We start from the raw sequence: 14,291 nt of genomic DNA, 5'->3' as shown, positions 1-14,291 counted from the left end.
CCCACTTACCTGCTGCCTTGTGTCTACTGTGTCAGAGAAGACCATTGCTATGAGGTTAAAGACAGACAATAGAACCATCTTCTCAACAGCTGGAGAGATGGATCGTCTGTCCTTTTCTTGCATAGCTTGATATCGGCTCTGAGCTGGCTGCTTGACACAGAGCTTCTTTTTTTTCATCCACATTTGCTTGTGCTTCTAGCAGCCTTAATTTCTCAAGGACATCACCGGGGAAATGGATGAAGCACAGATGAAACCTGATCCACCACTCGGGTTGAGGACGGAGATGTGCTCACCGTATCTTTGCTGCGATTTCCACTTCAGTGATTGACCAGTACGCATCTGCAGTTTCAGACCTTGATCTCGAAGATTTTCTCTGGACTGATCTCATAGGGAACTGACGAGAAAACCACGCCTTTCTGGGAGTGGAACCTGGAGTTGTTCCACCAGACAACCAAAGGCAACATCAGAGATTTCTACGTCCTGATCTACCAGTGGATACCCATGTGGCTTTGAAGGCAATCATGCATGGTCATGATAGCAAATATTATTGGCAACCATATCATACCCTTGTCCAATCAGTCATTGCAGTATATTTTGTCTGCCCAAATTTTTGGCCTGGTCATGGATTGCTTCCTGGCTACTTTTGATAGACACTTTGTTCTTTAACCACCTATTATTGCAGATAACACAAGGGTTCTTGGCATCAAATGATGGCATACACTGCCTGGTGACCTGGGAAGTGTGCTATTTGAGGTTTGATCAGCAGTGTCTGGTGTTCTTTTTCCAAGACTCCTTTTTCCTCCCAGTTTATAGCTCTTTTCATTGGTTGGGTAAAGGTTCCTGCATTTTCCATGCTATTTGGGTTACAGTATTTTCCTGTGACCCATGTGTCATTGGCTATGTCATCTTGCAGCTTTCTTGAAGTCTCATCCTGCCAAGCAGTCATGGCCACACGAAGGTTTGTTACTGATTTTACCTGTACCTTCAAAAGTCCCTTTTCTGATTGTGCCTGGCAAATGACACGCTTGTAGTCAACAATCAGTGGATCCTCTCACACTTTCTTTGGTCGCTTTAATGACAATACTCTTTCAATCACTCTGTTACCTGTCAGGCTAGTCCTCTTGACTCACACATCTGCAATAATAAACGCCAGTCGTTAGTAGTTAGAATCCAACACCATCCATCACAGACAACCAATATTCCCTCATACTACATAATTATACAGTAGTACCTATTCCTACCTCCCAGCCTCCTCCTACCAGTCTGCATGTAAATTTGTGATAACAAAGAGCTAAAACAGCATCCAGTATGCACCTTCATAATCTGAAACAGTGAAAATGGCACATGAGATGTTTTTGTGCTTCTAGAATTAGTTTCTGAATGGTTTTACTGTATATAAATAGGTCATAATCGCCCGTGCGGGTACCTTTCTTGTCGGGAGGGTCATAAAACTTTAAGGCTAATAAAAAATATCTGTCAATAAGGCAAACTTTATACTATAAATTTGTTTCTACTTATGTTTTATACCTAATAGACCCACCCAAACCCACCAATCCACACATCCTACCTAACCCATCCATCTACCCAATTTGACCCATGCACTCTATCTAACCTACCCACGCACCCCACACAAACTCGCCCATCCAACAACCGCAACCCACTCACTCAGCCAACCAAATGCACCCCGACCCACCTGAATTCAACCAAACCCCTACCCCTCCAACCTGAACCCACCCACCAACAAACATAATACCACCAACATAAATCCACATTAATTGTTAGCTAGTTCCATTGTTCCATTTATTAACATTAAATAACATTACTTAAAACAACTATATTAATTTTTTTACATTTATTTTACTAAAGCTACAACCTGGGTCTTATTTTATTCAGTTTTATATGTAGAACCAATGTCACTGGTTTTGTAAACAAAAACAATGACGTCTTCACTCCTCGTGTGTTTTAATATTCTTCGTATTATGAATGAATTGTATTGTTCATTTTGCACACATAAACAATAATTCAATCAAAAAGAAATTCAGAAACAATTAAAACATATATGAACAGTAAATAAGTGTTGCTTTCATATTCTTATGTAATGACAATATGTTTACACATGTGCTCACATACATACGCCATCTCACTTTTTTCTTTACCATTAATTGTTAGCTACTTACATTTTTCCATTTATTAACATTAAATAACATAACTTAAAACAACCATGTTAATTTGTCTACATTAGCCCCGTCCTGACCGCGGGGTCAACAGCCATCAGTGTAGAGGACGACCCTACCCAGGGACCAGTGGGAGATCCTGGAGAGGTGGTATTTCCGTAGAATAACAGAGTTCACGTGGGATTTCGGGAGAGGTCCACCGAGGGCAATCACTTCAGGTTGAAAATCCAGCCAGGGAGAAGGAGACGAACCAACAGCAGGGGTAATTTCATTCTTGTAAATTTTTATTTAAACTCTTTCTTTTATGGCGTTAAAAGAGAAAACATTTTTTATGGGTAGCTTTTTTACTTTTTTAATTATTGTGTAATACAGAAATTATTTTTCTTTATCCTCTTCGCCACTGACCGGCCTATCTATCTATCTATCTATCTGTCTATCTATCTATCTATCTATCTATTTCAAATCAGCGGTAACCACCCAGTAAGGTACGGTAACTACCATTATTGTAGTTGGTGAGGTTGTTGGTCTATTTTTGCACGTAAGGTTTCCTGAGTTAAAAGTTTAATTAATTTCAAAAATATTATATTATTGTTAGTAATTAGTATTGTATTATTGTTAGTAATTAGTATTATATTATTGTTAATAAATCAGTAATGTTGGCAGCCCTCGGCGGAAAGAGCCTACATTTGAAAATCCGAGTTGGCAACTCAGGAAAGAGGGGCTATACAGAGCGGCAATTGGCCAGAGAAGAGCAGTTCACGAGGAGACTTTGTGGGGGAGGTGCTGCCGGTCGTCTCTTTGACCAGAAGGCCGGTGTTCTTGAAATATATGGTAAGTTTTATTTTTAATTTATTTCGGTGGTAAAGGTCGATGTATTTATTATTTGTTTTTTGTACCAAGTGATATATTTTAAATGGAAATAATCTAAACGTACCTTTAAAAGACTTGAAAATACACAAGGCTCGAGTTAATGAACAAGCAGAAGTTAATGGCCGTTAACAATTACATTGACTAGTTACTATAGAGAATACTTCACTATTTTGGGCTTATTCTTTTATTTAAATTAATGAAATATGGTTTAGTTATGGTCACCGTGAAGACTGTTAATATTTAAGTAAAGTTTTATTTAAGTAACGATCATACTTGAATTTTGGGTCTCAAGTTTCAGGAATTATTTTACACAAGTATTAAAAGTATGTTACTCGTAAGCTTTTTTCATTTACTTACAGATGATGGATCCAATTGGCTGTTACTGTTGTGTTAAAGACCAGTTTGCTGCATCAGTGGTCGTCAGCGTGGGTAGTGCAGCACCACCGTATTTATTGAGGTTAGAAAGTTTGTTCTATAGTGAAATGTCAAGTCTGCTTCACTTTAAACTTGCCACTGGGGTAAGAGGCGGTCGAACGCATCTAGATATTATTGGCAAATTTACGGAGTATGTACTGGCTCTTGTTGGCAAGTACTGCACATGTACTGTCTGTTACACTGTTGGCAAGTCCTGGGCATGTATTGGCTGTTGCACTGTGGGCATGTACTGGCTCTACTACCCACTGTTGGCAAGTACTGTGCTGTAGTCACAAAAGAGCTCACACTCGGTGCCGTCACGATAGATTGTTCCAACCGTTCACAACTCGCTGCAAAAAAATTACCTGGAGTTTTCTGGAATTGTCATTAATCTTAAGCTGTGGCGTCTGCTAGTTAGGAACACAAAACTAAGTAATGCCCTATTATGTGTTTATTAACTTGTATTAAGTCGCACCTTGCCTGCCTATAAGCTGGACAATAGCATGAACCAATTGGCTTTACTTAACACAATATGCCAATCTCTCGGTGACCTATACAGTACTGTAATTATTCACACATCACCCGTTTCAGTCATTGGGGGACGTTTTGTTTGTTTATGCATCTGTACAAAAAGATATGCGCTCAGAAAACTCATTGTATAACTCTTTAACACTGGAAGCTCGCCATCACTTTATGTACCCATATTGTTTAGTTTCGGCCAATACACGGCCGACTGTTTTAACCATCCCCAACCTTTACATCTCATTTGGAGATTTCAACCAGGGGGCAAAGATGGTCAAATTAATTTTAAAGGTTTCCCATACCTTAAGGGGTATCTCTAAAATGGTTACCCCCCGGGAATTCAAGGTCAAAATCTATTAACTCCAGAATACACAGGATAAATTACTAGGGCATATTGGCCGAAAATGTAATTTTATCAACTTTAGTTTGATAATTTTTTCAATACTTCACTGAGAACATGTCATTGTTGTCACTCAAACCACATGAAGGTTTGCATCCTATTGTGAACACTATTTAAATGCTCGTCTTGCCCTGATCTGAGTGTGTAACTATCTTAGTCTTGGGTCTGATATGCCCACACGTAGAAAGCTTTAGGGGCTTTGAATTGCCCTCATTAGGAATCAGATTGGCTGTCTTACTCGGTCTTTCTCAGTGGGTTTGATCTGGAGTATACAGTATATTTTATCACAGTTTACTGGCTGTTATTCAGCATGGTGTCCGCATTACAGTCAGTGTAATTTCATTCCTCCAGTCACCCATAATGCTGTTGTGTATTAATGCCTGCAAACTGGCTTGGTTTAACTGCAATTCTGTTACCTATAAATACTGCCAACAAGGATTCTCTTGCATTTAGTTTAATTTTCCACCATTCATATTCAAAATCCTTCTTCCACCAACAAGTATCTTCACCTGGCTAGCTCTAAGGTCCTGTCTAGCATTAATACAGTTACTGGATCACTCGTTAAGTTACACACAGTAACTGGCATCAACCTTGGCATTCTTGACATACTTGCTTGCATCTACAGTGTAGTTGTCCAGTACGTTGTTCCCAGTACAATTAATATACTTGTATTCCATATAAACTTTATACGTAGTGGAGAATGTGGTTTACTTGTTACAAATGGTGGAAATTAGTTTTTTTAATATTTTATTAAAATTTACAAGGAACTTTATGTAGTTGTAAAGAATTACTAATTGATGTTCTGGGTTGACGCCCTGTTGAGGATTGTAGTCGTTGAGATAGTATAACTCGTAATTGTCAATGTTAGGGCCTTAAAATTTGAACTTGGTACTGATTGTCACTTTTGTTTATTAATGTTGCAGCATTCTCACAAGAACTTGGAGGAAGGTGTTGAATGTTGCTATGCCTTACTCTTACCAACAGCTCTTTGAATGTAAAACCTTTTTCACTAACATACCTTGCATTATGTTCATCAATAATCTAGTACTATAAAACATTGTAGGGGCAGTTAACCAGTATAGTCAGGGGTTTATGTTATACACTGTAGCCAAGCTTATCACTGATTGTACAGGTTGTACCTCTCTAGTCCGGCATTCTGTGGTCGGGAACGATTTTAGTTTGTCCAATAGGTAGCCAGAAAAGTTTTTTTTTTTTTTTTTTTTTATCTGAATTATTATTATTATTACAGGAGTATTAAATTTTTGCCCCTCAGGCCCCAATGTGGGTCAGTGACCTATGCCCGGGTGGGCTAATCCCCTTAAAAAAAAAAAGCCGCGGGAAATTAAGGTTTGTTTACATCCGGCAGTTCGGCTGCTCTCTCTCTCTCTGCTTGTCTATACAGAGTACAACATTTAACCCTTCAATATATATGAGCAGTAAATAAGTGTTGCTTTCATATTCTTATGTAGAGTAATGACGATATATTTTCACATGTGCGCACTTACATACGAGCAGTCTCACTTTTTTTTTTACCATTAATGGTTAGCTACTTATATTGTTCCATTTATTAACATTAAATAACATTACAGGTACTTCAAGCAACCATATTCATTTTTTACATTAATTTTACTACAGCTAAACTCAGGGTCTTATTTTCTTCAGTTTTATATGTAGAACCAATCAGTCACTGGTTTCGTAAGCTTTAACATAAACAATGCCGGCAGCCGTCTCGTCTCCTCTAATATTCCACGTATTATTAATAAATTGTATTGTTAATTTTGCACACACGTACATTGATTCAATAAAAACAAATTCAGAAACATTAATTAAAATATATATGAACAGTAAATAAGTGTTGCTTTCATATTCTTATGTAAAGTAATGACGATATGTTTTCACGTGTGCGCATGCTCACTTACATATGCGATCTCTCTTTTTCTTTACCATTATCGTTAGCTGCTTCTATTGTTCCATTTATTAACATTAAATAACATTGCTTAAAACAACCATATTAATTTTACTACAGCTACAACCAAGGTCTTATTTTCTTCAGTTTTATATGTAGAACCAGTCAGTCACTGGCTTTGTAATCAACGAAAACAATGCTGTCATTTCCTCGTGTGTTTTTATATTCTACGTATTATTAATGAATTGTATTGCTCATTTTGCACACATAAACATTAATTCAATAAAAAAGACATTCAGTAATAAACAATAATGAATCTTTTGTACATAAGAGAAATGACGCCGTTTACACGATTATGCACGTCGTCTGCACGTTGGCGGGCCGTTCAAACCTTGTCGAAATTCAAGTTTCCGCCGTCAAAATTTTTATTTATTTATTTTTTTGTTCCAATAAAATACGTTAAGAATTAAAAACTCGCGAAATTTGAGAAGCTACTATACGACATTTAACCCTTCAATATGTCTTCAAAGAGACCATGATGCAGAGAAAGTGGTGCTAGTGCTTCCAGGCATAAACACAAGTCACTATCTATCCGGGAAAAGGGTGAATTTCCATGGTCCGGCACCGGTTAGGTCCCGAGGTTGCCGGACTAGAGAGGTACAACCTGTACTAATAGGTAGAGCTACAGTAAAATAAGGTTGCTTAACATTGCATTTTCTCCACTTTTCATATTAAGTTGTGCTGTGTAATGCTTCATTTATTCAGTAAACTAGTCGACAGGTGTCCCTTGATATACAACAGTTTTATTCTTGGGAATGTGTTCATTAAGTGGAAGTAATTTGTATACTGGGGTTATGTTCCTGTGAGGGAAAAACTTTATTCATACACAGATAAAAGTGGCATCAAAATGGTGTTTATTCATAGTTTGCTTGTGTAGTGTAGACATGTGTTGAAACTATTGTTTATCAGACATGTTTTGTATATTGGGGGATACCTGCATTGATGTAGCATGTAATGTACTGTAAAATAGTAGTGTAGGTATACTATTTAATTGTTTATTACAGAGTTGTAACAATTATTCATTCTAGGATGATGACTTGAAGATGGAGGATCCACTCAGGAGTTTTCACCTGGTGAAATGACCCTTACTGCACTGCACTGCACCAGAAACACCAGTCCAGGTAATATCAGGAGTTTCTAAACTAAACTCAAAGTCCAGTAATTGTAACCCATGGATACCTTGTCTAGTTGACTCGTAAATGTCAATAAAGTATTAGTACAGTACAATATTAGGGATGCACCAACTAATTGATATGAATTGCAGATATTAATATTTTGTGGAATTAGTATTGGTAAACAAATTATTAGCTGATGTCATTTTGCCATCTGTTTTGGGTCAAGAAATTACTCGGTAAAATGTTATTAACGGCAAAATACATAATTAGGAAACCATTTATGGTCTGTTTACTTAAGGAAATGTCGCACTCGGATGCCGTTCATTATACTGTAGTTTTGTGATGGATAACATGGCAGTATCCTCTGGGCAGGTCTGTCTACAGTACTTAATTATATGGTAATGAATATATTATCAGGTCAGACAAAGTAGCTTTTATTTATTCTGAAGAGAAAAATAATCTGGTAAAGACTGTTGCTGACGAGAAAGATTGTTTTATATATTATGGCATCTTAGAAGTACATTAGATATTTTATTTACCAATATCCAAATTAGAACTAAGAATGACCCAGTACAGTATTAACTTCTAATGAATGACAAACAGTAGGTCTTCGAGGCTAGAGAGGAGTTTTTGATAACAATTAAAGATAAAACTCCCTTTAAATATATTTTATTAGAGAATGAGTAAATAATGATTAAATGTTCCACAATAAGTCTTAAACACTAGAAAAAAGTTGCCATTAATTAACATTAGTCGGTACTTTTTATTATACGGTACAAGTATACATTTAATGTAGACAATGTACAGTAGCTAAAACAACTCTGTACAGGTGGGGGTCTATATGCTCCAAAATTTTACGTGCGACTAGTGACAGCCCTCGTATGCCAATATTTATCGACCATGGTCTGGTATTGTTTCCCACAAAGTATGCACAGATAGTTTTTAGCTACTGTACACGGTATTCTTCCTGGATGGTTGCAGCTACCAACAGCCTTTAAATTATTTACCTGTAAATAGTGGCATCAATCAGTGAGTTGTTAGTGTTGTGTTGGGTAGACTTAAATGCTGCACTTGTGTAATTTAAAACCCAGCTGCTCTTACTGAAGTTGATGCATTTGTGGATGGGCGAGACATTATATAATATAGCGACTTTAACCGTTTTACCTGCTTGATAAAATTGACCTAAATTATAGCATTAACATTAAATCTGGCGGCAGAATATTGAGTGTTGAATCTGGTTATCTGTGAATATCCTTAATGGTGCATCACTAATGTATTTGATAGTTCTTCAATTACTGTACTAAATTAAGTGGATTAATGTGGTACTTCCATAGAGGATAAAACCTTCAGTTTAGGGTGATGTTATACAATACTGTATTAGGATAAATTAGTACTTGGAAAATATCTTGCTTGAAACCTTTCACAGGTACAGTACTGTATTAACTTTACTTTTACAATTAACTTTTTACAACTTCAAAATTGTTTAATACAAAACTTGAAACTAAAGAAATAATTTTTGCTCATTAATGCTTGACTTGGTAAATTCAGAAATGTAGATGGAATTGTGTACAGTATAATAATAATAATACGTGCATGAAAAGTTACCTACCTACCTACCGTGTGTACACTAATAAATTGCTACTTAGCAATGTTCACTTTCAATATACAATACTGTACTGTACCCAGTTGTAGAATCATATGAATATTACGAGAAATGTGATTGGCCAACTCGCAAGAAGTTCATTGTTGTAAATTTAGTGAAAAGTAGTTATTCACAAAAATTCCTAAAGTAGTCATTAAAAGAACATAAAAACAATGAACCAAAGATACAGGTTTATTGTAGTTGTGACTCGTCAATAACTTATGGTTAAACTAAACTTGCATGTAAGAAAGTTGTGATAGCTTATAGTTTTGTAAATATGATCCTTAACTTGTACAGATTCTTGGCAGTATATCAAGAATCATTAGGTGAAGGATTGTAATTAACAAATTTATTTTTTTTTTTTATATAATGGGTTCTGTACATTTGGTCAGTGTTAAGGGAATTTGTCTAAAACACTACAGTACATTTAGTCTTTGCCAGACTTAAAATATATTTCTGGTTAAAAAATCATTATTAATTTTAAACTTTACTTTGTACAGATGTTATTCTGAACATTGTGGTGGCTGCCTCTGTGCTGGCCGCTGCCCCTGTGCTGGCCTCTGCCCTTGGACTGCCCCTGTGCTGTCCGCTGCCCCTGGACTGCCCCTGTGCTGTCCGCTGCCCCTGGACTGACCCTGTGCTGGCTGCTGCCCTTGGACTGACCCTGGACTGGCCTCTGCCCTGTGCTGAAGAAAATTTTTTAATATCATTAAGTCTACTTTAATAAATGTCTAAATGTCACTACAAGTATTCATTAACCTTTTTCCCTGCTTTCACGCTTTGAACTTTTACAGAAAATTAAGTTCAGCTTCAGATTTTGAAGCAAAATACTTTATAAAGCATTAGAAAAATCTTGTACAGTATACAAAATAATATACAAATGAAAAAAATAAATATATATATATATAAATTAAATATATAATAGATAAAATATGAATATAAAATATAACAAAACAATATGAAAAAAAGTAAAAAAATATGAAAAACAAAAAAAAATTATGAAAAACTATACAAATATATGAAAAAAGTATAAAAACTATAGAAAAATAGCGAAAAAACAGCAAAAAATGGAAAAAATTGCCATTTTTTATGAAAAAATGGCCAAATTTGAGCAAAAAATGGCCCAAAAATTCCCTTTTTTTACCCTTAAGTCGATTGCAGTGTTTGCCATTGCCAGGAGTAGCATTGAAAAAATTTGGTAAAAAATAATCGGAAGAGTGCCAGGAGAAAAGCCTCTTCAAATTATCATTCACCAACAAAAGAGGATACAAGCCCAAAGGTCTACCTGGACATGGGGAGAATAATCCATAGGCACCTCACTGGCCCACAGTTACTCTCCCCATGTCCAGGTAGTCTGTTGTGGCTGATGATAAACAAAAACAGAGGTGCCAAGCTGGAGCTCTTGAAAATGGCAAGCATTTTATACCCCTAAAACCATACAATTTATTATTACTCGAAATTTACCCAGGAATAACTTTGGCCATATTTATAAACAATGCATTTTTGGACTTAGAATATTTTTTAAACTGAATTTTTGGACTTAGAATATTTTTTGGACTGAATTTTTGGACTTAGAATATTTTTTGAACTTGGAATATTTATAAACAATGCATTTTTGGACTTAGAATATTTTTGGACTTAGAATATTTTTGACTTCTGAATATATTACTATACACATCTAGACCTTAATAGATAAATACAAAAATATTTGGAGTAATCATTAAAACATCAAAATAACTCTGACATTTCAGTGCAGCTGCAGTCTACTGGGATATTTACACTACAGTACGTACCGTTAAAACGGATAGTGATTTGGACTTTCGCTTAATTCATGTTTTCTTTTATATAAACGATTGAATTTGGAATGAATCTGAAACTACCGAGTGGTTCAAAAGTTGCTTTTGGTGCCATACACAATATTCTATTCATAATTATTGTGCAAATATAGATATTTTAAAATGTACAATGAAAAGACAAAACTTCGTGTCGTGAAATTTGGTCATAACATATGCCGAAGAGCTAAACTTTTGTGCGCTCTGCCTTGTAGTAGGGCTCTATAACGTTTCACGAGTTATATTTAATCTTGGACAAAACCGAACACGACTTTTGTCTTTAATTGTACATACAATAATAGAGTAATAAATAAATAATGTGAGGTGAGATCATGAAATGATGATATTCCAAAGTGTAATGGCCCACACTGGTAAACCATAAGAAAACCCTCATTGGAGAACTAAAGACAAAATTTTTGAGTTGGACTTCTTTCACAGCACATTATGCAAAACTAACCTTCAAAATAATATCAGAATCACATTGAAATATTATCTGAAAGTTGATGGATGAGTGTGACAGATCAGTTTACATCTAGTTGTCAGCAGAGGCGGAAAAATTACCAAGAGTCATATTTCCCGCCTCTGTTGACCATCGTAATATTTCAATGTACTGATCTTTTAAAATGTTAGCTTTGCATAATGTAGTATTACTAATATGTAATTTGTCTTAGCATGCCTTATTATGGGTAAAATAAGTATATATTAAATGCATCCTCGAAAAGAGCTCAATTTGCTACCAGAGTTTAACAGTTAATTCATGTATAATACTTGATAAACTTCCCACATGCTCATGTTTGAAATAATAAATGTTTGTATCTTTATAATTATTAAATATCTTTCTCGTCAGAACCGTCATCCCAACCATTATGAATAAACTCATTTAGAAATACATCATTACTTCAGGATGAAATCAGACAGATTTGCATCACTAATCAGCAGTACCTCTTGAGGAGGAGGCACTTTTCAGCTGGGAAAACGCACAATAGGTCCCCTTTTCTGCCAACCAACACAACAAAACAAGGGAGAAACACAGAACAAAGGAATCAGTCTCCTGAGTTAGGTAGGTGGATAGATTAATCTTCTGATGGCAGCAGGACCCCAGACATGATCCTGAATCTATTACACTTTCTGGAATATCATCTACATATTATCAGTTCACATCACAGTTCTTACATTTATTTATGACTGTATTATTTACTAATATAACTGTTTACTTTTATACAGTAATTATAAAATAGAGTATTTTATGGAAGACAAGGCTTCGGTACTGAGAATACGAAGGAATACCTGAACAAACAAAAATTGAGAAATTGTCGAACATCAAAATATTCTAACCCGGTTAAGATTTTCAGTAATTCTGTGACCACAAACTGCAACTATATCTTCATTGATTCGCTAAAAGACTCTCGATCACTGGAACTAATGAAAATACAAAGTAACTCGAGTTCAGAATATTTGATATTATTCTATTAAATTTCAATTCTTGTGTTCAATCATTCTTTGTTTTCTGTCTAGCTTGTTCAGATTGTTCCTCATTATTCCAAGCACAAACATACCAGTTACTATAGTAGCACCAACATTCTGCTACAACCCCTCCTCACATTCTTGCCTCCAACCCCTCCCATTCATTCATGCTTCTGACCCAGCAAGCTTCTCCTTCTCTCCACAAGCCTAACCATCTCAGCTTAGCCCCATACTGTACTTGCTACACCCATCTTCCACATCTCACACAATATTCTTTTCTTTTTTATCTCTCTCCACTTCATCATTCCCCGCCACAAATCTTATCAACCACACTCCAACCCGGACATCTTTATTAAGACCCAGCATCTAAGCACACTGCCCCTCACTCTGTCACTGGCTTTTTCCCTAGCCTCAACTCAAAAGAAAATGCCCCTTTAACGCACATTCAGTTCCTCACACCCCACACTTCCTCTTGAACATCCACCTTCTTCCTCTCCATCTTTAAGTAACATACACACACACACACACGCAAATCAATAGCTTCCTTAACAACAACCTGTTCTAATTTCCTGAAAAAATGTAGCCACAATCTGGGTTTCTGTGTCACCTGACCTAGGCCTCACATGGTCAGCCTCCATTGCCCCTTCAACACAAACATGTTGCATACCATCCCAGACTCAAGTATTCTTTCACCTTCAGTATTCCTCATTCCAAAGCCTTTCCCACCATGCAAGCCTTCATAGCCCAGCTACACAAATTTAGAAAATGAAATGATTTCTAAACAGAGATCACTACAATATGAACTGTATCCCCAAAACAACATTAACTGGTCTGACTATAAACAGAATAATTGTCTCATAAGTCAATCAACCGATTTAGAGCAACATTAAATAACAATCTAACTAGTGATATTGAATTCCTTAACGAACAATAAATCATATATATGGTTTAGTTTAACAGAAATGGAAAGATATGTAAAAACAGAACAGTTCACAGTCCTACAGTAAATCATATTAACTCTAAGTCCTTAATTTCAAATCAGACAGATGACACTTATCCAGGTAATTTAAAAGAAAATTGAGCCAACCATACATGGATAAAAAAGTGAGAAATAAAGGTGTTCTGGTTATAATCAAAAGAAGACAAATTGTCAATCTTCCAGAGCTACAGCTAAACACCCCAGTTTAAAGTCCATTCAATATTTACCCCACCTCACACTGGCTCACACACTGCAACAGAGTAACACCTGTGATGAAACAAAATTATTATCAGGGAAAACCTCAAAATATTTCTATACAATTCAGAACTACTCAGAATTGATAGATAGATAGATAGATAGATATTGCCCAGTAAACTTATCATGCTTACACTGGTTCAACCTGCATATAAAGCCACGCAGGATACAGTACAGTACTGTAGTACATGGAAATACTGTAACAGGTATGCACAAGTGAGTTGTATTATATACCACATGCATCTTTACTACAGAACAAAACAATTTGTGTCACACCTCAGGTTAGCTACTATATATATATAACCTTGGATTTAGAGGATAAAATAGAGCACGTGTGTGAGGCCACAGTCAGGCACAGTTGGTCATGAGATGCCAGGACAAGTTGCAATAAGGAAGTTTACAGGTACCTTCTTTTATCACTTGTCACTGATTATGATCATCCTGTTGATGATGACTCACCATCCCTACAGCTAACTTCTGCAGGTGATGGCTGCCATTTGAGAGTTAAGAATGTAATCCATCCTCATGTACTCAGGAGGATTATAGAGAACAGTCCCAGTGTTCTGACCTGCACCCTGATAATGGTAGCTACATCACATTACATTAAAAAATGGCTTGTTATAACCAGCAATACGTAACTGGAACGAAGTACACTGAT

The 14,291-nt window shown here is 36.1% G+C and overlaps 1 long non-coding RNA gene across 2 annotated transcripts; it reads left to right on the top strand.

Moving 5' to 3' along the window:
- Positions 1 to 2,381: 2,381 nt before the first annotated feature.
- On the top strand, positions 2,382 to 9,844 carry LOC121862167. 2 transcript variants are annotated; one of them, XR_006088182.1, is made up of 5 exons: positions 2,382 to 2,436; positions 2,826 to 3,005; positions 3,404 to 3,501; positions 7,375 to 7,467; positions 9,604 to 9,844. It is a non-coding gene; the product is annotated as an uncharacterized LOC121862167 (long non-coding RNA). The 2 variants fall into 2 exon arrangements; XR_006088181.1 differs by having other exon boundaries at positions 2,383 to 2,436; positions 2,838 to 3,005.
- Positions 9,845 to 14,291: the final 4,447 nt, after the last annotated feature.

Source organism: Homarus americanus, unplaced genomic scaffold (assembly GCF_018991925.1).
Source record: "Homarus americanus isolate GMGI-L3 unplaced genomic scaffold, GMGI_Hamer_2.0 scaffold25013, whole genome shotgun sequence".
In the NCBI taxonomy this organism is placed as follows: Eukaryota; Metazoa; Arthropoda; class Malacostraca; order Decapoda; family Nephropidae; genus Homarus; species Homarus americanus.
Note: the sequence above shows the minus strand (reverse complement) of the source record. Positions and strands in the feature narration are given on the sequence as shown.